Source organism: Pelodiscus sinensis, chromosome 16 (genome assembly GCF_052426305.1).
Source record: "Pelodiscus sinensis isolate ZL-2025 chromosome 16, ASM5242630v1, whole genome shotgun sequence".
NCBI classification, from domain to species: domain Eukaryota; kingdom Metazoa; phylum Chordata; order Testudines; family Trionychidae; genus Pelodiscus; species Pelodiscus sinensis.
Genome location: NC_143067.1, coordinates 14,161,424 through 14,182,149, shown reverse-complemented (window position 1 = coordinate 14,182,149; position 20,726 = coordinate 14,161,424). Strand labels below are relative to the sequence as shown.

General features: G+C 49.2%; 1 protein-coding gene across 5 annotated transcripts in view; it reads left to right on the top strand.

Moving 5' to 3' along the window:
* Positions 1–20,726, top strand: part of JADE2 (jade family PHD finger 2) — a 181,840-nt gene that overhangs the window by 104,570 nt on the left and 56,544 nt on the right. The window lies entirely within an intron of this gene.

The window sequence follows — 20,726 nt, the reverse complement described above, 5'->3', positions numbered from 1 at the left end:
CATATGCAGCTGAGGAATACTGGTCATGGGATGTCTCTCATTTTCCAGTTGTCTGTACATGACACAGCATGGTTTTGCTAGCGTAACTGTAGTGTTCTATCACTGCACATTGGAATATATTTCAGTTAAACAGAAGTGGGACTGGGAATTGGCCCTTTCATGTTTATGATGTTCTGCTGGGCAAATCTATTAGCACTGAACCAGATGTGGTCTCCTCACCTCAAAAAAGATATTTTGGCCTTGGAAAGGGTTCAGAAAAGGGCAACTAAAATGATTAGGGGTTTGGAACGGGTCCCATATGAGGAGAGGTTAAAGCGACTGGGACTTTTCAGTTTTGAAAAGAGGAGACTGAGGGGGGATATGATAGAGGTCTATAAAATCATGAGTGGTGTGGAGAGGGCTGATAAAGAAAAGATATTTATTAGTTTCCTAAATAGAAGAACTAGAGGACACCAAATGAAATTAATGGGGAGCAGGTTTAAAACTAATAAAAGAAAGTTCTTCTTCACACAGCGTGTAGTCAACCTGTGGAACTCCTTGCCAGAGGAGGCTGTGAAGGCTAGGACTATAATAGAGTTTAAAGAGAAGCTAGATAATTTCATGGAGGTTAGGTCCATAAAAGGCTATTAGCCAGGGGATAAAATGGTGTCCTTGGCCTCTGTCTGTCAGAGGCTGGAGAGGGATGGCAGGAGACAAACCGCTTGATCATTGTCTTCGGTCCACCCTCTCTGGGGCACCTGGTGCTGGCCACTGTCGGTAGATAGGATACTGGGCTAGATGGACCTTTGGTCTGACCCAGTATGGCCGTTCTTATGGGTTGTACAATCCTGGGGAGAACTGATGGAGTCACTTTTCCTCCCTAGTACCATCCTTTCCAACCCTGGCTGGCTAAGGGTTACTGTGTTGTGATTACAACCACTTAGCTAAGAATAGCAGACTACTAGTAATTCAAGTATAAACATTCAGCTTTTCACAACACTGATTGGAATTTACTGACATAAAGTGCTACTCCCAGCAAATGTGGTCTACAAGAGAGAAGGGACTAGCTGAGATATATAAAAATCTTAAAAATAGAATCTTGCATTTCTTATTGGGAAAGACTGGTTCAAACGTACAGTTCATGAGATAAATTCTGCATTGATCTATACCCGTGAGAACCTCTGTATTGTGGTGGGATCACACAGAGCGTAAATCAACACAGAATTTGGCCCTATATTTTTATTGACCTTCTGTTTTCAATGACTCTCTGCTTTTTTCATTGACTAATGTTTTAGTTCTATTTTGCTGTCATTATCGCCATATGTATAAAAGAATTCTAGGAGTGCTCTTGGAGCCTGATTAACTATGTTAAACATTCATTGCCTCTCAGTTACTCACAGGCTGTGTCTAGACTGGCAAGTTTTTCCGCAAAAGCAGCTGCTTTTGCGGAAAAACTTGCCAGCTGTCTACACTGGCCGCTTGAATTTCCGCAAGAACACTGACTTCCTACTGTCTGAAATCAGTGCTTCTTGCGGAAAAACTATGCTGCTCCCGTTCGGGCAAAAGTCCTTTTGCGCAAAGCTTTTGTGCAAAAGGGCCAGTGTAGACAGCTCAGATACGTTTTGTGCAAAAAAGCCCTGATCGCGAAAATGGTGATCGGGGCTTTTTTGCGGAAAAGCGCATCTAGATTGGCACGGACGCTTTTCCGCAAAAAGTGCTTTTGCGGAAAAGCGTCCGTGCCAATCTAGACGCTCTTTTCCGCAAATGCTTTTAACGGAAAACTTTTGCGTTAAAAGAATTTGCGGGAAATCATGCCAGTCTAGACGTAGCCACAGGATATGTCTACACTGTAGAGTTTTTCTGGAAAAACGACCATTTCTCCGGAAAAACTACATTTACGTCCACACTGCTATTGCATTCTTTCGACAGAAAGTCGAAAGAACGCGGGGGAGGCGGGGGTTCTGAGATTGCTCTTTCTACAAGGAAGAAGCCTTTTTCTGAACGAGCTCTTTCGGAAAAAGGCGTGTGTGGAGGGGGAAGAGCGGTATTTTGGAAAGAAGAGGCCTTCAGGAAAAAGCACAGGTGCCCTGGTGGCCACTCCATCCATTGTAATCACAACTTAAATGCAAGATAGCGTCCACATTGATTGGATGCTGTCTTTCAAAAAAACAGATCGCTTTTTCAATGCGCTTTTGCTGTGTGGACGCTCTCTTTCGAAAGAAGTTTTTTCGGAAGATCTCTTCTGGAAAAACTTCTTCCGAAAGAAGCCTGCAGTCTAGACATAGCCATAGACCGTCTAGCCCATGTTAGCAGCTTCAACCCTATAGGTATCACACCCTGGATTTGCCGCAGGTTTTGAAACATTAGTGATTGAGTCCAAGTTTTTACACTGAGTAAACCACACAGCCATAGGAATCGTTCCAGTCAGAGCTGCTTTGAAATGTCTGTCTTCAAAAGAACCAAGCTTCCTATTGCTCCAGAGATGAAGTTTCTGTTTCTGAGAAATCACACTGTGCCTCCTTTCTGAATCTGCGGGATATTGTTAGTGTTGTTGCTCTTCACACCCTCTCTCGAGCTTGGTTGCTTTACAAAAGAACTGCTTGTTGCCAATGAGATAGCTGTATCTCTGTTTCCCATTCTATTTTGGAATTGTCTCCAGGGCTCCTACATAGTCAACGGCCAGAGATTCAGCTGCTCCAGGATTCAGTTTGGTTGTGTTAAAACTGATTTGGCTGCTCCAAGACTCAGCTCGATTGCATTAAACTGATTTGGCTGCTCCAGTAACAGTTTGGTTGAGTTAAAACGCAGTTTATTGTTTCTTAGAAGCATCACGTTACAAGAACAGTGTCTTAAAGGGTTTTCAGATGTGGTGCTGCCACATTGTTAACTTTCAAAACTGAGATGAGAACACTTGCTTCACAGCTTGGGAAGGGAAGAGAAGTGATGTGCTAGCCGGCACCACAAGCAAACAGGGTCTCTTGCTCGGCCGGAAGTTGCATATTAACTTTAATCTCATATTTTCCAAACTTTAATATTTTAGATTAGATAGATTGTTTTACAAAAACAAATGCAACAAGATATGTTGCTTAATTTCAAAGAAAGAGATTAGGAAGGGGAGCTGCTTGTTGCCATAGTGCACAGTGCAGATATTACTCTCTCTCTAGATATATACAAAAATTTCCTGAGGGATGACAGAGTGACATCATCACATCACTCTGTGTCCTGCAGGACAAATTTTCATCCTGCCACCCTTCCACCCTCATGGTGCCATGTGGCCTCCCCCCGCCTCCTCCCCAGTGCCTGGGGGGAGCTGGGGCTGCCACGGGCTTGGCCCAGCGCCACCAACCCCCATGGCGGAGGTGGGGATGAGAGACCGGCAGTGGCATGGCCTCAACCCAAGCCCTCCCCGGCATAGGGATATAATAGTGTAGCCCAGGGGTTTCCAAACTTTTTTCAAAGAGGGCCAGATTTGAAGAAGTGAACATGCATGAGGGCCGGGTCGGAGGCGGACGGAGAGTGCAGGGCACGCCGGCCTCACGGCGGCCCGGGGGCAGGGCGAACCCGCAGCTGAGCGGGGCTGCGGACGTGCCCTACAGGGCAGGCTCTAGGACCGCGGAGGCCATGGGCGGCGGCGGCGGCGCGGCCAGAAGCGGCGCACTGGGCGCGCCAGTTCAAAAGAGCGCCGGGGAGCCAGGAGAGGGGGAGGAAGCGGGGGCCTTATTAAATCGGAACAAGGGCCGCAATTGGCCCACGGGCCGGACTTTGGACATGCCTGCTGTAGCCCATTAACCAGTAAGCAAAAGCGTGTGGGTTAATGCTGTAGACCAGTGGTCCCCAACCTTTTAGGTTGTCGGGCGCCAGGGGGCGTGGCCGTTTGCCCGCCGGGCGCCAGGGGGCGGGGACCGGAGGCGCCCCCCCATCCACGCGCCCGGGGGCGGGGCCCCACCTACCGCGCGCTCGGGGGGGGGTCCCCCCATAGCTGCGTGCCCGGGGGCAGGGCCCCCTCTAAGGGCCGCGCGCCCGGGGCCGGCGCTCCCCGTCACCCCCTCCCTCCCGCCGAGTCCCGCGCGCCCGAGGCCAGCGCTCCTCCCCCCCCCCCCCCGCCGAGTGCCGCGCGCCCGAGGCCGGCGCTCCTGCTCCTCCCCCCCTCCCCCGCCGAGTGCCGCGCGCCCGGGACCGGCGCTCCCCCCCCTCCTGCCGAGTGCCGCGCGCCCGGGACCGGCGCTCCCCCCTCCCGCCGAGTGCCGCGCGCCCGGCGCTCCCCCCGCAAGCGCCCATGCGCCATGTGCCCGGGGCCAGGCCAGCCCCAAGCACCTGGCGGGCGCATTGAAATGCCCCTGCGGGCGCCATGGCGCCCGCGGGCACCGTGTTGGGGACCACTGCTGTAGACTACACACATTGCCCTCCTCCCCCCCCCCCCCCGCTTGCCAGTACATTTTTTAGCAGGCTGGCCAGCAGCGCAGCTCAGTCCTGGCTTGCGCTGGGTCCAGGACCTACCCCTCCCCCTCTCCCCCCCCCATTTAAAGTGTATTAGGAGCCAGGCGGGCAAGCAACCTGGCTCAGTTCCAGCTTGTGCTAGGTCCGAGAGCTCAGCTCTCCGCCCCCTGGACAGGGGCTGCTGCCACCCTGCGCTGCTTCCTCTGTTTCAGAGGCAGCAGCACAAGGTGACTGGCAGCTGGTCCATGAAGGGAGCTGTTTTTTAAACTGGCTTCCCTCGTGGTCCTGCCTGACACCCCTCACTGCGGCCTCTGATTTGGAGGCAGCAGCGCGGAGTGGCAGGGGGCTCCTCAGGAGTGGAGCTGGAGCGCGCTGACTGCCGGACTCACCCCAGGGACTATCGACTAGTTGAGAAACCGATAAGAATTCGTGAGGTTAATCAGCTATTCAATTAACCAATATTTAATATCCCTACCCTGGCAGCTGGGGTAGAGGGTGGGTGCTGAGAGACAAGTGCTGGCGTGGCCTGAGCCCTCCCCAGCGATTGGGGGGTGGCTGAGAGACCAGCACGACCCCAGCCCTCCCTGGCAGCCAGGGGAAGAGCTGGACCTGCCTACCCCCAGGGGGAGGAGGGTTGGCAAGCTTAGCCAGCAGGGAGCACAGCCCCCAGTAGTATCTTATTGTTATTACACTTGTACCTCCTTGATCCAGGTGCCTGTGATCTGGGAACACCCCTGGATTGGATCCCTGCTTGACCCCAGGGCTGGCTTCCACTGCAGGGGTGGGGGGAAGCCCCTAGCTTTGCAGGCTGTATCCAGACAAGCTGTAGGCCTGTGGGCGTTGCCTGGCAGGGGGAAGATGAAGTGGCTCCACGCACTGCTTCTCTCCCCCCCCCCCCCCACTGGGGGAACGGCAGCACAGCAAAGTGCTTATGTGGAGGCTTTTCCCCCGCCACTCCCAGTCTGTGATTCATGGCCAGGGGAAGCAGTGAGGGGTGGGTCAGGGAGCGGTGGGGCCACATGTGCCCCCAGGAGGAGGGCGCCAGGTAAGCACCCCACCCTCATCCCCCTCATGACCAGACCTCACACCCTCTTCCACCTCACACATCCTCGTTCCCTTTCTCCCTCCCAGAATCTACACCACTATCCCCACCCTGCCCCCGCACCCTCCCTCCCATACTCCGTACCCCACCCCCAATAAAATGTACAGTGCATTAAGGATTTATCTTATGGCATGTTATACATGTTGTTTATAACTCAGGGGTGGGCAAAGGGCCTTCTGTGGGCCGGATCCGGCCTGTGGCCACCCTGCCGCTCCCCCACCCCCACGCTAATTGACCTGAGAGTGGAGTAGCACACGAGTGTGCGGCAGCTACAGAGATACGCCAGCTGTTTTAAAGCAGCCAGCATTTATCTCTAGCTGCCATGCACCTTTGGTCGGGGGAAGAGCTTTGCGCGCTCCCCGCCCCAGGCCAATCAGGGTGGGGAGCACGCAAAGTCTCTCCCGTCCTGTCCCTGCCCTGGTAGGTGCGCAGTGGGTAGAAAGACACCCCTTTAGTTTTAAAACAGCCAGTGTGTCTCTCTGTCTGCCGCGTGCTCTCCTGTCCCCAGGCCCTTATTGGCTTGGGGGTGGGGGAATGGCAGGGAGGCCACAGGCTGGATGCAGCCTGCAGAGGGCTCTTTGCCCACCCCTGGGCTAGAGAGAAACCCTGGCTGTTTTAAAACAGCCAGCTCGTCTCTCGAGCCACCATCTCCTACTGCTAGGTGCCTAGAGGGAACTGCCAGCTGTTTTAAATAGGGTTGCCAGGTGTCCAGTTTTGAACTGGACAGTCCAGTATTTGAACTTTCTGTTTGGGAAACAAATTGAGAAAATAGAACTGTCCGGTATTTTCTAAATAAGTTGTAATGTAGATTGTGATGCAATGTCAAGTGTGTCCGGGACTTTTGTTGAAACCATCTGGCAACCCTAGTTTTAAAACATCCTGTATTTCTCTCTAGAGGCGGGGGAGGGAGGGTGAAGACTTCTCATGCTCTCTCACCCCAAGCTAACTGGGGGAGGGAGGGGACAAGAAGTTTCCTGGCCCTCCCACTTCTGCCTGAGGCCCCTCCCTTTCCCAGGTGGCCTAGGGCCACTTCAGAAATTTCTGAAGTGGGCCCTTTTTAAAAATTATTGCCCACCCCTGCTATAATGGTTTGTACATACAAAAGCTTTCGTAATAGACTTTGTTTACTCTTCATTATGGTGAACTCCCATTATCCAGAAAATCCCATAGGCTGGCATAATCTGTTTCCCAAGGTTGCCGGATGAAAGAATTTCAAGTGTACTAAAGAGGCCTAGAGTGGATCTCCTTCAGAGATCACAGCCCAAGACTTCGTATTGTTGGGGGTCTGTGTAGAGACTGTGAGGTATACCCGCCACATCCCTAAGGAACAAGCCTGCTGCCTCTGCCATGCCTCCAGCCCTTGCTGGACCAGACAATGGGAGAATTGGACTGGCTTGCCAGGGGAAAGAAGTGTTCCAGTGCAGCCCTGATCTAGGACTCAGGAGACTGACTCTGCTATTGACCTTCTCTGTGACCTTGGGCAAGTTGCTTCACTTGCCTGTGTATCTTTGTGCCCTCTGACCCTTTGTCTGTCTCGTTTATTCAGATAGGAAGCTCGTGGGGGCAAGGACTGTCACTTACCATGTGTTTGCACAATGGAGCCCTGACATCACATGAGGCCTCTCAGTGCTGCTGTAGCCCAGATGATAAACAATAAAACTGAATCCACAGATTCCCAATCGCAGTAGTGCAAAGAAACCATGAGGCCAGATCATCAAGACAGTAACGATTGCCTTATTCTTTAATATTCTGGGCAGCGATTTGAAAGCAGTGTCCAGTCTGTGAAAATGATTTCCATGAGCTCCACTGAGAACTAAGGATGTTAAGGAATGGGTATTTTGTACACGATTAGTCGGATAAGGGGAGGCTCTTGCTACATTTAAAATGCTGAGGCGCAGCAGTCCCAGTCCCACACGAGCTGGGACTGCTCGGTCCCAGATTGTGCTGAGTCCAGCAGCCCCTGTTTGCGGATGCCCAGCTGGCCACGGGTGGGGGCTGCTCCGGCAGCAGCTTCTGGGGCTGGCTGCAGCCAGGGGCTGTTGCCGGAGCAGCCCCTGCTCGCACCAAGCCTGGGGAAACCGGCTTTTAAGCTGGCTTCCCCCAGCACCAGCTCCTGTTCCCTCCACCCTTACCGCCTCTCATAGGGTATGTCTACACTACCCCGCTAGTTCAAACTAGCGGGGTAATGTAGGCATACCGCACTTGCAAATGAAGCCCGGGATTTGAATTTCCCAGGCTTCATTTGCATAAGCCGGGCGCCGCCATTTTTAAATCCCGGCTGGTTCGAACCCCATGCCGCGCGGCTACACGCGGCACGAACTAGGTAGTTCGAACTAGGCTTCCTAGTTCGAACTACCGTTACTCCTCATTCCTAGGACATTGCTGGAACAAACTGAGGTTGGTGGAGTTACACTGCGATGAAGTCTGCCTAGCTGGCAAAATTCTGCTGTTCAGTATGATAATGGGCATGTCCCATTGATTGTACAGAATTATGCCTGGAGGAAGAGCTCTTTGCTGGTTGCCGGTTGGTTCTAATAACAGAACCAGCAAAGCATGCAGCCCATGAAACGTAAACTCTGAGGGCTGAGAGCTTCCCCCGGTAAGAGCAGGCCTGTTGATACGTATCAGAGGGACTGGCGACAAGACATTTTCCTTGACGAGAACGTGGTGTTACAACTCGCTCCCCTCACTCACTTTGCTGTGACCGGTTCTGGAACCTGGGGTGTTTCTTCATCAGTCACACCTGGCAGTGGCAATCCCTGGCACTACAGCTAGAGCTGTGCCGACCTTTTGTTATGAAAAGGCTCATGATTTTCAGTCACTTCCAGGCTGAGCTGTAGTCAGACTAGTGACCTGGCAGTGAAAGGCACTGTGGCCAGTCATCACTCCCTTAAGCCATCTAGTTCCTGATAAGGCTCCTATCTTCAAAATAATATGCAGACCTGTATTATCATTGTCTTTCATGGGTCACCCTGGTTTACTCAGCCAGCCTTTGAGTGTAAATGACTGATACACCTCAGTCAGCTGGTGCACGCCTCCTGTGCAGCTCAGAACTTCTCTCAGCTGATTTCTGATACAGTATGGATTCAGTCGCCATTATTTGGGAGAGGCAGCAGAGATTAAATTGAGTGGGAATTATTGAGCCACAGCTCTGCCTCCAGCGGTCTGATTTCCCCTATCACTGCACTTGTCCCTAACGGGTAAAAGCTGATTAAAGGCGCTATCAGTAACTTCCTCCCATTAGACCAATACCTTTTCCCTTGGAAATAGAAACCATCGCACGGCAGATGGAGTGGAGCTTTGGAGAAAGGTACCCAGACATGCATTCAAAGTAGGGGTGTGACACAAAACAATTGATCAGCCAGTCTATTCACTGAACTTCCACAGCTGCGCTCGCTTGTGTGTCTGCTACTTTGTTTCACTGCGTCACTGGATATGATTTTAAACATTGGCATTTTTAAATAATACAATAATTGTTTTTTGGGCCCTGAATCAGATTCTTGTAGATTCAGAAAGGGTATGTCTACACTACCCCGCTAGTTCGAACTAGCGGGGTAATGTATGCATACCGCACTTGCTAATGAAGCCCGGGATTTGAATTTCCCGGGCTTCATTAGCATAAGCGGGGAGCTGCCATTTTTAAATCCCCGCTGCTTCGAACCCCGTGTAGCGCGGCTACACGGGGCTCGAACTAGGTAGTTCGGACTAGGGTCCTATTCCGAACTACCGTTACTCCTCGTGAAACGAGGTGTACCGGTAGTTCGGAATAGGCACCCTAGTCCGAACTACCTAGTTCGAGCCCCGTGTAGCCGCGCTACACGGGGTTCGAAGCAGCGGGGATTTAAAAATGGCGGCTCCCCGCTTATGCTAATGAAGCCTGGGAAATTCAAATCCCGGGCTTCATTAGCAAGTGCGGTATGCATACATTACCCTCCTAGTTGAACTAGGAGGGTAGTGTAGACATACCCAAAGGAATATACCAGAGGTGGCTCAACTGTGCTTCATGCGTCTCTTTTACAGTTAAGTGTTGCTCACAGAGCCCTTCTGCCCATCCAGTGGGCTGAGGAGGACAGCTCAGGGTTTCTGCCCTGCAGTGGGCTGGTGGGGTTAGAGCAGCAATGAGCAACTTAGGCTAGTAAGTGCACCGGAGGAGTGGCCCTATTTCATCTCAGTGGGCTGCAAGATTGTTATAACCAGGACAGTCTCCTGCCCTTGCTTTAGCTGCGTGTCACTTTAGCAATACTGTTAGGAAACTACCGGTTAGACCTGACTGGTCCCGAAGGAGAGAATTTGCCGGAATTTTCCCCTGTCACCACCCCCAAGCCCATTGCCTGCTGCTGGCCGGATGCCCCAGCAAGCACCCTGCCTTGCCCCGTTCCCCAGCCTTCCTGGGCTGCTCGCCCAACTGCTGTTGGCTCACTCGGCAGTCTATGCTCCAGCTCTTGCCATGGGCTCTGGCACCGCTTGCCATGAGCTGCCATGGGACTCTGGCCCCAGCCCTGCATTCCCAGAGGCTGCTGCAGGGCCCTGGCTTTGGCCCCATGCTCCAGGGGGCTGCTGTGGGATTCCGGCCCCGTGCTCCCGGAGGCTGCCGCGCAGCTGAGGGCTGCCGCGGCGTTCCAACCCCATGCTGCCATGCTACCCCTAGCTGGGTGGCCAACCCTGTTGCCCCAGCTCCTGGCTGGCCCTCCTGCCATTAGGCTCCCGGGCTCTCTGATCCAAGAGAATCAATGTTTCTGGGCCAGAGTGACGGTTTTCAGAGGTGCAACCTGTAGCAGAATCTGGCAGCCGTGCTCATAGGCAGTGGTAAACAAAATGTCTCAGGGGTCACACACAGAGCCTCTGATGGGCCACAGGTTGTCCACAACTGGGCATGGGGCTTCTGCCCAGTGGGGAGTGGAGTTAAGGAACTTCAGCCCTGAGGTAGACTCCTGATGGGGCTTCAGCCCTGCTTGTTGCTGAAGCCCCTAGCCTCTGCACCCTGCTGCAGAGCAGAAACCCCGATCTTCGGCAGGTGTGCCTGGATCTTGAACCTCTGAAGATTATTGTTTGCAGCTCAGTAAGGGTATGTCTACACTACAAAGTTAATTCGAACTAGGGGAGCACTTAGTTCAAACTAGGTAAACCTCATTCTATGAGGACTAAGCCTAGTTCGAACTTACTAGTTTGAATTAAGGGGTGTGTAGCCCCTTAATTCGAACTAGTGGGAGGCTAGCCCTCCCCAGCTTTCCCTGGTGGCCACTCTGGCCAACACCAGGGAAACTCTATTGCCCCCCTCCCGGCCCCGGACCTCTTAAAGGGGCACGGGCTGGCTATGGTGCCCGTGCCAGGTGCAAGCCTGTCAGCACCCAGCTAGCAGACCCTGTACCTGGCATGGCTCGAGCCAGCCACCCGATGCCCCCCAGCCCTCCCCCTCTTCCCGGGACCAGGCTGGCAGCTCCCAGGAGCTTGCCCAGGACCGCAAGAGGCGGGCACCCGCCTGGTCTAGTGCGGACATCGTGGACCTCGTCCACGACCTCCGCACTAGGCACAGGAAAGCGGCCGTCTAGGGCAGGAGAGCTGCCAGCCTGGCCTCCCAGGAGTAGGTGTGCATAAAAATCAAGGTGGTCCACTGAGACCCCCGACCCTGAGCCCTGAGCTTACAATGGCTGTCCTGGGTCAGACCAAAGGTCCATGTAGCCCAGTAGCCTGTCTGCCGACAGCGGCCAACCCTAGGGACCCTGGAGGGGATGGACCGAAGACAGTGACCAAGCCATTTGTCTTGTGCCATCCCTCTCCAGCCTTCCACAAACTTTGGGCAGGGACACCACTCCTACCCCCTGGCTAATACCACTCCATGGACCCAACCTCCATAACTTTATCTCACGTCTCTTTAAACTCTGTTCTAGTTGTAGCCTTCACAGCCTCCTGCAGCAAGGAGTTCCACAGGTTGACTATTTGTTTTGTGAAGAACAACTTTCTGCTACTAGTTTGAAGCCTGCTACCCATTCCTTTCCTTTGGTGTCCTCTAGTCCTTCTATTATGGGAACTAATGAAGAACTTTTCTTGATGCACCCTCTCCACCCCACTCATGCTTTTATAGACCTCTATCCTATCCCCCCTCAGTCTCCTCTTTTCTAAACTGAAAAGTCCCAGTCTCTTTAGCCTCTCTTCATATGGGACCTGTTCCAAACCCCTGATCATTTTAGTTGCCCTCCCCTCTCCCACTCTCTCTCTCCCCCTCTCCCACCTCCTTTTCCCAGTCTCCCCGAGTTTTGTTCAATAAAGAGAGATTCTATTTTTGACCACACGTTTTCTTTATTTTGTACATCAGGAAGGGGGGCTAGGGAAGGGTAAGTGGAAGGAGGTGAGGGAGGAATGGGGTACAAGCCCCCGATGGGGAGGACGGGGCTGGCTCTGCGGGCTTCTGGGGGTGGAAGCTCTCCTGCAGCCCCCCGATTGCCCCCTCTCCCCAGATGGCAGCCTGCGGCAAGTGCAGCCGGTCTGATGACCGAGTGCTGTGATGTGCCTAGTGTGGGCACTCAGGGTACTCCAAGACAGGACTGCTTTGCAAGCGGGGCACCCCTGAGAACTGTCTGTCCGGTGTGGGGGTCGGGTCCCTTTAAGCACAGCCCTTGGCTAGCCTGAGGCAGCAGCTCCACGCTCTAAGTCCTCATCTGATGCCCTGCCGGCACTGCTTCCGGCCATCCTTATCCCAGTTCAGGGTCCACTTAATGTGGACATGCTAGCTCGAATTAGCAAAACGCTAATTCGAACTAGTTTTTTAGTCTGGATGCGTTAGTTCGAATTAGCTTAGTTCGAATTAACTAATTCGAACTAAGTTAGTTCGAATTAGCACTGTAGTGTAGACATACCCTAAGTTTGGCCACCCCTGGAATATACTGTAGCCAATCTGACAGAGCAGTACTGCTCTCTTTCTTACCCTACGTAATATGGAAGTCAGATTCAACACCTCTGAAGAAGAAAAAAATGTTTTAACATGATTCTAGTCTGTTCAAGTGTTACATCTCAGATGCTCAACTCACTAAGCCACAATCTGTGAGGCTTGTAGTTTGTGGGGTGTTTGCTCTGCGTGATAGCTCATTAAAATGCCATTGTCCTGAGAATACCACTGCTCCTAGAGGGTCCAAAAGCGTAGCGGGTGCCATTTCCTTTGCATCAGACCTTTCATCTGGGGATCTCACAGCCTTTTAGAAACCTTAGGTCTCTCCCCTTGCACAACTTTTATACTAGTGTAATCCCATTTACTTCGGTGGAAGTATTCCTGCTTCACACTGGTGGGTGGGAGTAGAGAATCAATCCCATTGGGTCTCAGAGTAGCCCTGTAAAATAACTCTGGTTTATTATCACCTTGGGGACTTGGTGTTGTCACTCTGGGATAGTAGTGGAATCAAATAAAACCCTCATCTCCTGACATACGGTGCCCTTCACTAACTGCATCCTACTGCTCTGTCATTGGCTGTCTGCTGGGCCTCTTTTAGACCCTGCTTATACCGGGGTAACTCCATTGACTTCTCTGGCATTAATCCTGATTTACATTAGGGCTCAGACCATTTGGGAGTAGGATGAAGATACCAAGGGGCTTTCTGTCCCCACACTGCAGTCTGTTTCACACATGGTGCTCTTGTTGGGATATGTGGAGGCCCTGTCCTTTTTGTAGCGGGTGCCATTTCCTTTAAATGACAGACTAACTTCCCCCTTTTAATTGCCTTCCCACCATCCTGCAGCCATAAGGGATTGTTAATGTACAAAGGCTCTGACTGGAATCTTCTGCTAGTCATCTACTGTTAATGGCCATAATGGACTATTTACCCCTGTGCAATCCATACGCAGAGCTCCCATGTTGTGTGGTTTCACAGAGCTGTTCAGCTTTGCAGCTGAATCCAGGCTTGCGGTAGTTACTGTTAATCAGTTGAGAGAGCTTATTTTCATTAATAATTCAGGCTGTGTTTGGATTTTTAGTTTAGAGAAACCTTGTCAGTTTGGGGCAATTTTATAACCTATCTGTACTGCAGTCCACATTCATAGGTACTGTGTGCTTCGCTGAGAACATAAGCTCATTGCACAATCAGTTTAAGGGTGGACTTGTTTGATGCTAATAGAAAAACCAGCAAATTCTCCACCACTTCTCATTGTATTAACAGTTTACAAGGGAAGAACGTTTAATGCACAGAGTGGGTGCATATCTACAATGTGGAACTAAGGGTGTGGGAGATGCAGCAGCGCCCCCAGTTTTTGTGGGGGTGCCACCTGCTACCCCGTGTCCAGCATCCTACAGTCCCAACTGCAGCACCCGTGCCCAGGGCTCTGTTTGCGGCCCCACATGCATGGTCCTGGCTTTCTCCGGCCTCACACTTGAGGCTCTGCACTTGGGGTCCTACTGTCGCCAGCCCCATGCCCAAGGTTCAGCTCCTGGCTGCTGCTGACCTCGTGCCTAGGGCTCTAGTCACACCAGCGCAAATGGAGTCCCAGCTACCATAGGCTCCTCCCAGGAGTTCTGCTCCCAGCCCTGCACATGGGGTCCCAGCCTTGGCCCCCATAAGCTTCCCCTTCCCCTGTCCAGAGCCATAGCCCCGCTCCTGGCCCCCAGCTCGGAGGGTGAGAGGGATGAACAGGATTTAGGGATGTGTAAGGACCACTGGCTTTCAGCACCCCCACTGTAAAAAATGTTCAAGCACCACTGGTATGGAAGTATCTTGAGAACACATTTAGGGCCAGATACTGGTCTCAGATGTATCAGTCTGAATTAACTCCATTAGTGTCAATGAGAACAAAGTGTGGCTTTTTGTTATTTAGTAGGCCAGCAGAGCACATGCCACTTTGCAAATGGATATGACTTCTTTTTTTTTATTTCAGTCATTGGGATGGATTATTAATGATGCCAGGCCTCTAAAGGCCTCTGACTGAATTTGTGGCCCCATTGTGATAGGCACTGTGCATGCACATGGGAAGAGGCAGCCCCTGTCCTAAAGAGCTGGCAGTCTAAAAAACAAGGCAGGCAAACTGTGGAAGGGAAAACCAACACACAGTGAGATGAGGTAAATAAATGTCTTACTGGAGAATGACAGAACCAATTAGAGTCCAGGTGGCCTCACTCCAGTGCCCTATCCTCTAGTCAATACTATTTCCTCTTACACCTCTCCTCACAGATGCAATAGATCAATAAAGGCCTGCATGGGCTTATCTGACAGCAGAAATCAGCCTATAGACCTTTATTAGGCTGACTGTTTTATTTCCAGGCTGCCCATTAAAAAAGTTAGAAGGAGGAATCAGTGTCAGATTCTGAGACTATTATTCCGGTTCAGGAGCATCTTACTCCATGAGGAGTCACATTAGTTTCAGCCAGATTACTCATGGAGTAATGTGAGATTGCATGTGAGTGAAGGTGTCAGAATCTGTCCCAGAGATGACAAAAGTTAGGCAGTGTTTCTCCAGGGAAGAAGAAGAAAAAAGAAATGAAAGATGCTTAAAATGATAATCCAACCTAATTTTGTGTGAAAATAACCTTGGCCTTTACGCTTATCTCACCACAGTCTGTTAGGGAATCCAGATGTATTTGCAGGTAGCTGTTTCATAAGCCATTGGCAGAGGTGAAGCACATTTCCCTGAAAATGAAAGCGTTAGATGATCTAACTCTGTGTGGAGGCAGACTACAGGAGCAGCCCTCTACTGTTCCCTTAGCAAATAGGTTAGCAGGTTCTGCAGAGAGCAGTATAAACACAGGTTGTAGCTGGCTTAGTTTTTGGCACAATCAGTTTTTCTGTATGGTTGTTTATCACTTACATAAACCCTTTAAAATAATTGCATCAGTTTCAAACAATATTCAGAGTCTAGCTGCTGCAAGGGATGCAGTAGCTTTAATCAGAAGTGCCCCAGGACAACTCTGCAAGTCAGAAGCATTATTATAGAAAGAGCAGATTATTAAGTGGCTTCTAAAACACTTTGTCATCATCTGAAATTTGAGCAATAATTGATGTCAGTGGGTGGCATAAAGGGTGATAATTAGTTCCTGTAAATCTTTGAAGTGTATTAGCAGGATATGATTATAGAGAATACCTAGAAGTTTTGTTGCACATATTTTGGTCATATGCAGATCGTATGCTTATTTATTTTATTGGTCTCATTGTAGATTGAAGTTCAATTTATAAATGGTTAACATATGATGACTAGATATCATAAGCATGTTGTAGAACATGGGTAATTTGGGTTGTAAATAGTTATGAACACATAAGTGGAAGATTGTATCTACTGTTATAAACCATAGTTATAACCAGTCTACTCACCTAATGGAGTCTATAACAATTGATTAATCAGTTATTAAAACATGTATTAATAATTTGTTCTTTATAAATGCTATCTTAATATAGAATGTGAGCACGTTATGTGTTAATATTTCTGTGCTGTGCATCACAGCACTCTCTTGAGTATTTCTCAGCATCCCCAGCAGGGAAGGAAGTATTGTTACTCCCCTTTTTACAGACAGGGAGCTGAGGTACATAACACTTGTGACTTTCCCACAGTCACATATTAATTTTGCAGCAGAGCCAGGAACAGAACCCAGACCTCTTGAGTCTAGTGAATGACTTCACCACATGAACACGAGGCTACAGTTTTCAAAGCTATCTAGGGTATTAGATGCATAGCTGCCATTGTAATTAATAGTGATTATATATCTAAATCACCTACAGTGCTTTGAAAATCTCATTCTACATCAGCATCATTGCATGGTTGGATCACTTTCAGCATCCCTTGGCTACAAGTTCCATGGGTTGACGAGGCATTATGTGAAGACGTAATGCCTTATGTTAATTTTAAACATTCTGCCTATTTATTTCATTGGGTGATTCTGATTCCTGCATAATGTGAAGTGATAAATAACCCTTCTTTATTCCCTTTTTCAACATCATTTGTGATTTTAGAGATCTCTGTTATATTCCCCCCTCCCTTAGTTACCTCTTTTCCAAACTGAGCACTCTCATGCTACGTCTACTCTGCAGAACTATTTTAGGATATCTCCGATATCCAGAAATAGCTATTCCGCATCTTTTGAGCACACCCGTTAATTCAAAATATAATGGGCTTACTGTTCCAACATCCCTGTAAAACTCATTCCACGAGAAATAAGGGACATTTCGGAATAGTGATTTATTTTTAAATTAACTTGAAACAATCTACACAATTTGCATAGTTTATTTCAAGCCCCAGATACAGTCTAGACCAGTGGTTCCCAACCTTTTACAGATGGACCCATTTTGACAATGCAGGAAGTCTTGGTGACCCAAGGCAATTCAAAAACGGGGGGAGGTGGAGGGGTAGAGCCACCTAGGGAGACACTTGGCGACTCTTTTGAAATGTAATGGTGACCCATATTTGGGTTGCGACCCATAGGTTGGGAAACCCTGGTGTAGACACACGCTCAGTCTTTTTAGTCTCTCCTTATATGGAAGCTAGACAGCTATTCCATAGTCCTTCTTGCTACCTTTTCCAATTCTTGGATACCTTTTCTGAGATGGGCAGGGCTCGCCGAACCATGGCGAGCCCCGCTCGCCAGCCGCGCTGTCCAGCCATCTGCGCGTGCGCAGATTGCCCGAACCCAGGTCTTCCGGGTTACAATCTACTTGTCCCGGGCGAGTAGATTGTATAATTTGTCGAGCCCTGGAGGTGGGGCAACCAGAACTGCATGCTGTCCTCAAGGCGTGGGCATACCTTGGATTAATATAGTGACATTATAATATTTTCTGTTTTATTAACTATCCCTTCCCTAATGGTTCCTAATATTATTGGTTTTTGACTACTTGTTTGTTCATAGCTATTTTATCTCCAGGCATACTCCATAGAATAAAAGGATTTATTGTTTCAGTAAACTTACTTTAGTGAAGAGCAGTTTTGTTGGAAGTAAGTTGCAGTTTTGCAAAAGGTGGCTCCACCTGTCCCACCATATCAAGTACATTCAAACCAGAATGCAGAAAGGTGTAGAATGTATTTTAGCAAAAGAATGTCACTTCTCAACTTTCATCCTATAAGGGAATATAGCTAGTAGTTACACCCATGTCTGAGTAGGCTGAGTAGCCTGAGGAGATATAGGACCAGCCCCGCCCCTGGCATGGAAATGAAGTTAAAGGTCAGGCAGGTAGAGTGTAGAACAGCTAAGCTATACTATGAAGCTAAGCTAATAGTTGATCAAAGTGCATGAGCAGCAAAGAAGACCTTAGAGAGAACTAGAACTAAAACTTAGTTTCTTAGACTAAGCAATATGAATATTTATTGGGTCTTGTCATTCCTTGATTCTGACTCGACCTATCATGACCATATTTTATTTCCTCACCCTACGAATTTATGGGTAGTCTAATTCTGTAAGTTAGTTAATTATGAAGCTCAATACTACATGTTAATGAGGATTATCTTGTTACTAAAACCATCCTCTCTGACCCTTTTAGCAGTTTCTTTGCTTTGCTGTTTCTTTTGCGGTTACTGACTGATTCTGGTGTCGGGTGAACCAGCTCAAAATAGGTATAGTTCCTCTATCTGGTTCCCCCAAAGTTGAGGGATACTTGAGCAAGCATTGTATCTGGGGCAGAGGTTGCTTATGCAAACTCCTATAATATGCTTTAGCTGTTCATACAGGATACAGGCCTGTAGGTCTCTACCATTACGGCTTAATACCATGAATACCTATAACACAATACCTACTATATCTATACAAAATATAATGAATAATAACTGGAGTTACCCAGCGTTGCTCGGGAAACCAGAGGAACAAAATGTAGAAAAACAGTAATCCATTATCTTTTTTTGAATGGTAGAAAAGTTGCACTGATTTCTATAGGGATTAAAATATAGGTCCGCGTCATCGCTGGAGGAAGGGGGTGCGACCCTGGATGGAGGGGAGGTTTCACGCAGGAGGGGGTGCCCCAGCTCGCGTCTGGGGCTGCAGGTGCCGCGGGGGGTAGGGTGGGTGCCTGAGCCATTGTGGGGGTCGGGGCACTGTGTGCCAGCACGGGGTGGGGAGAAGGTCGCTTATGTAACCTCGCGGGTGGGAGGAGGCAAGTTCCAGACAGTACTGGGGGCCACAAGCGGCGGGCAAGGAGGGGCAGTCCCTGTAGTGCAGCGCGGTGGGTTATTTTTTGATTTTTACAGATTGAGCTCAGGCCTGATCAGGTCCAAAAGTACCATAAAACCTTCTCCTGGATGAAAGGTTATCCCATGCAAAGTTTGGTTGTGGTAGCTCGTATAGTGTTCAAGTTATTAGCACACAAACTTACCAACATTCTTCTTTATATATTAGATAATAATAAATTAGTATAAATTAACCCAAAAGCATGTTATCTGATATGTCAGGCAAGCAACTTAATCTTATAGGCTGTAGTTCTGAGTTCAGCTCCAGATGGAGCATTGTGAAGTTTTCACATTCCCCCCCCCCCCCCCCATACTTTATGAAATTGATTAATGGCTACAAATATGCATAACATGAAGATGCTTTGGATAAAATACCTCATGTAAGCTATCAATCTTAATGTCACAGTCTGGTGGATCTGTATATCTTATTTTGGTGTATGTATCATTCTTGTATGTAAGGTTAGAAATATGGAGTATGGAATGGCTTATGGTTTTAAATGTGCAAATTAAAGCCATTGAAGGTGTTTCCAGTGCTGGGACACCTCAGTGTTTGGGTAATCACCTCTAAATAGCCTCTTTTGTCCTTTAAGTCTCAGCAGTGGTTGGTCTTAGAAAAATATGTGACCACCCCAACTGGCAGGGTCTGGACAGGTAATTTTCCATGGAAGGGGAGAATGTAGAAACAAAGAATTCCCACCCAAAAGAAGGGCTATTTAACATGCAAAGTTTTCATGCTCTTTGTCTTTGGCTGGCATGTCATCACCAAGAAGTTAACCAGAGACCCCAGGGAAAATGATCTTCCCTGGCTTGGAGGTTTAGCTGAAATAAGAACTGTTTTGGGGTATGTTTGCAATAAGGTTTAGGGTATTAGAACTCACTGTGCGTTTTCTGTTACTTAAAATTTGTAATTTACTTTGATCTGCCTGTTTTCACTTGCAATCACTTAAATCCTATTGTTAATACTTAATAAAATTACTTGTATTGCTGTCAAGCCCAGTGTAAATAATTGTTACTCGGGGGAGCAATCAGTGTGTACATCCTCCTTCATTGTTAAAGGGGACTTACCTGAATGATTTATCTGATTTATTTGGAGTTCTGATCCCATTTGGGAAGTGGGTTTCCTGAAGCTGAACCTGAGACTGCATTTTCCTCAGACCTGAAGAGTTTCAGTGTTTGTATTGTTTTTTGAGGGGGCAATGATGTCAGCTCTGTACCTTGGCTAGGAGAGACCAGGAGATCTGGCCCAGCAGGACAGGGTGGTGAGAAGTCCCAGAGAGCAAGGAGGCGAGTGTCAGTGGCTTTGTCAGCACTCCGGGAACTGCCCCCCCTCCCAGGGGTCTTCTGTGACTGTACCCCATCACAAGTACCTTTCTCCTACTTCCTTCAGAATCTGACAAAGAAGCTGTGACTGTCCTCGCAGTGAAGGGGTAGTCAAGTTACTTGTGGTTTGGCCTTTAGGGAGTTGTATGAGAACTGGGCCTCTGGTCTCTCCACAGAAACTGGCCGTGTCATCTGAGTCAGCGTGGTAACCACAGCGCTGAGGCCTCCAGGATTTGATGGAGATGAGTCAAGAGGTTAATTCTAGGAAAGGAACATGATGGGATCCTTAGGAATCTACCAATAGCGCAGATGACCCCACAGTTGTGTGGGTAGGGAGAAAATGAGGCTTTTTAGCATAATTCTCTGTCACATGCCCAGAAGGCACGCATAAAAAGAATAGCCTCCTGTTAGGAGCCAGCTCCAAATAACAGGTATATGTTCCCCTTTCCTAAATCATATCTGGAATGGATTATAGTCTCGTAACTCCACCCCATTTCCCTCCAACCCTTCTCTGAGGGCTTGGTTTGGTTGGGTACGTGGTACTCTCTGTCTTCCCCCTGCCCTAAACAGTAGTGTCCCTGTCTGGGAAGAGAGAGGCTATCAGCTTTACCTTTGCTTGTGGACTCCCTAGAAGGATGTGGGAATTATACTTTTCAACTAGGGATGTGAACAGATAAAGGATTAACTAGTTACCTGGTTACCCAGTAAGCATCACCCCTTACCATGTAATGGTTAATTGGTTCCCTAGAAGCCCATGGCCCTCCACAGGCAG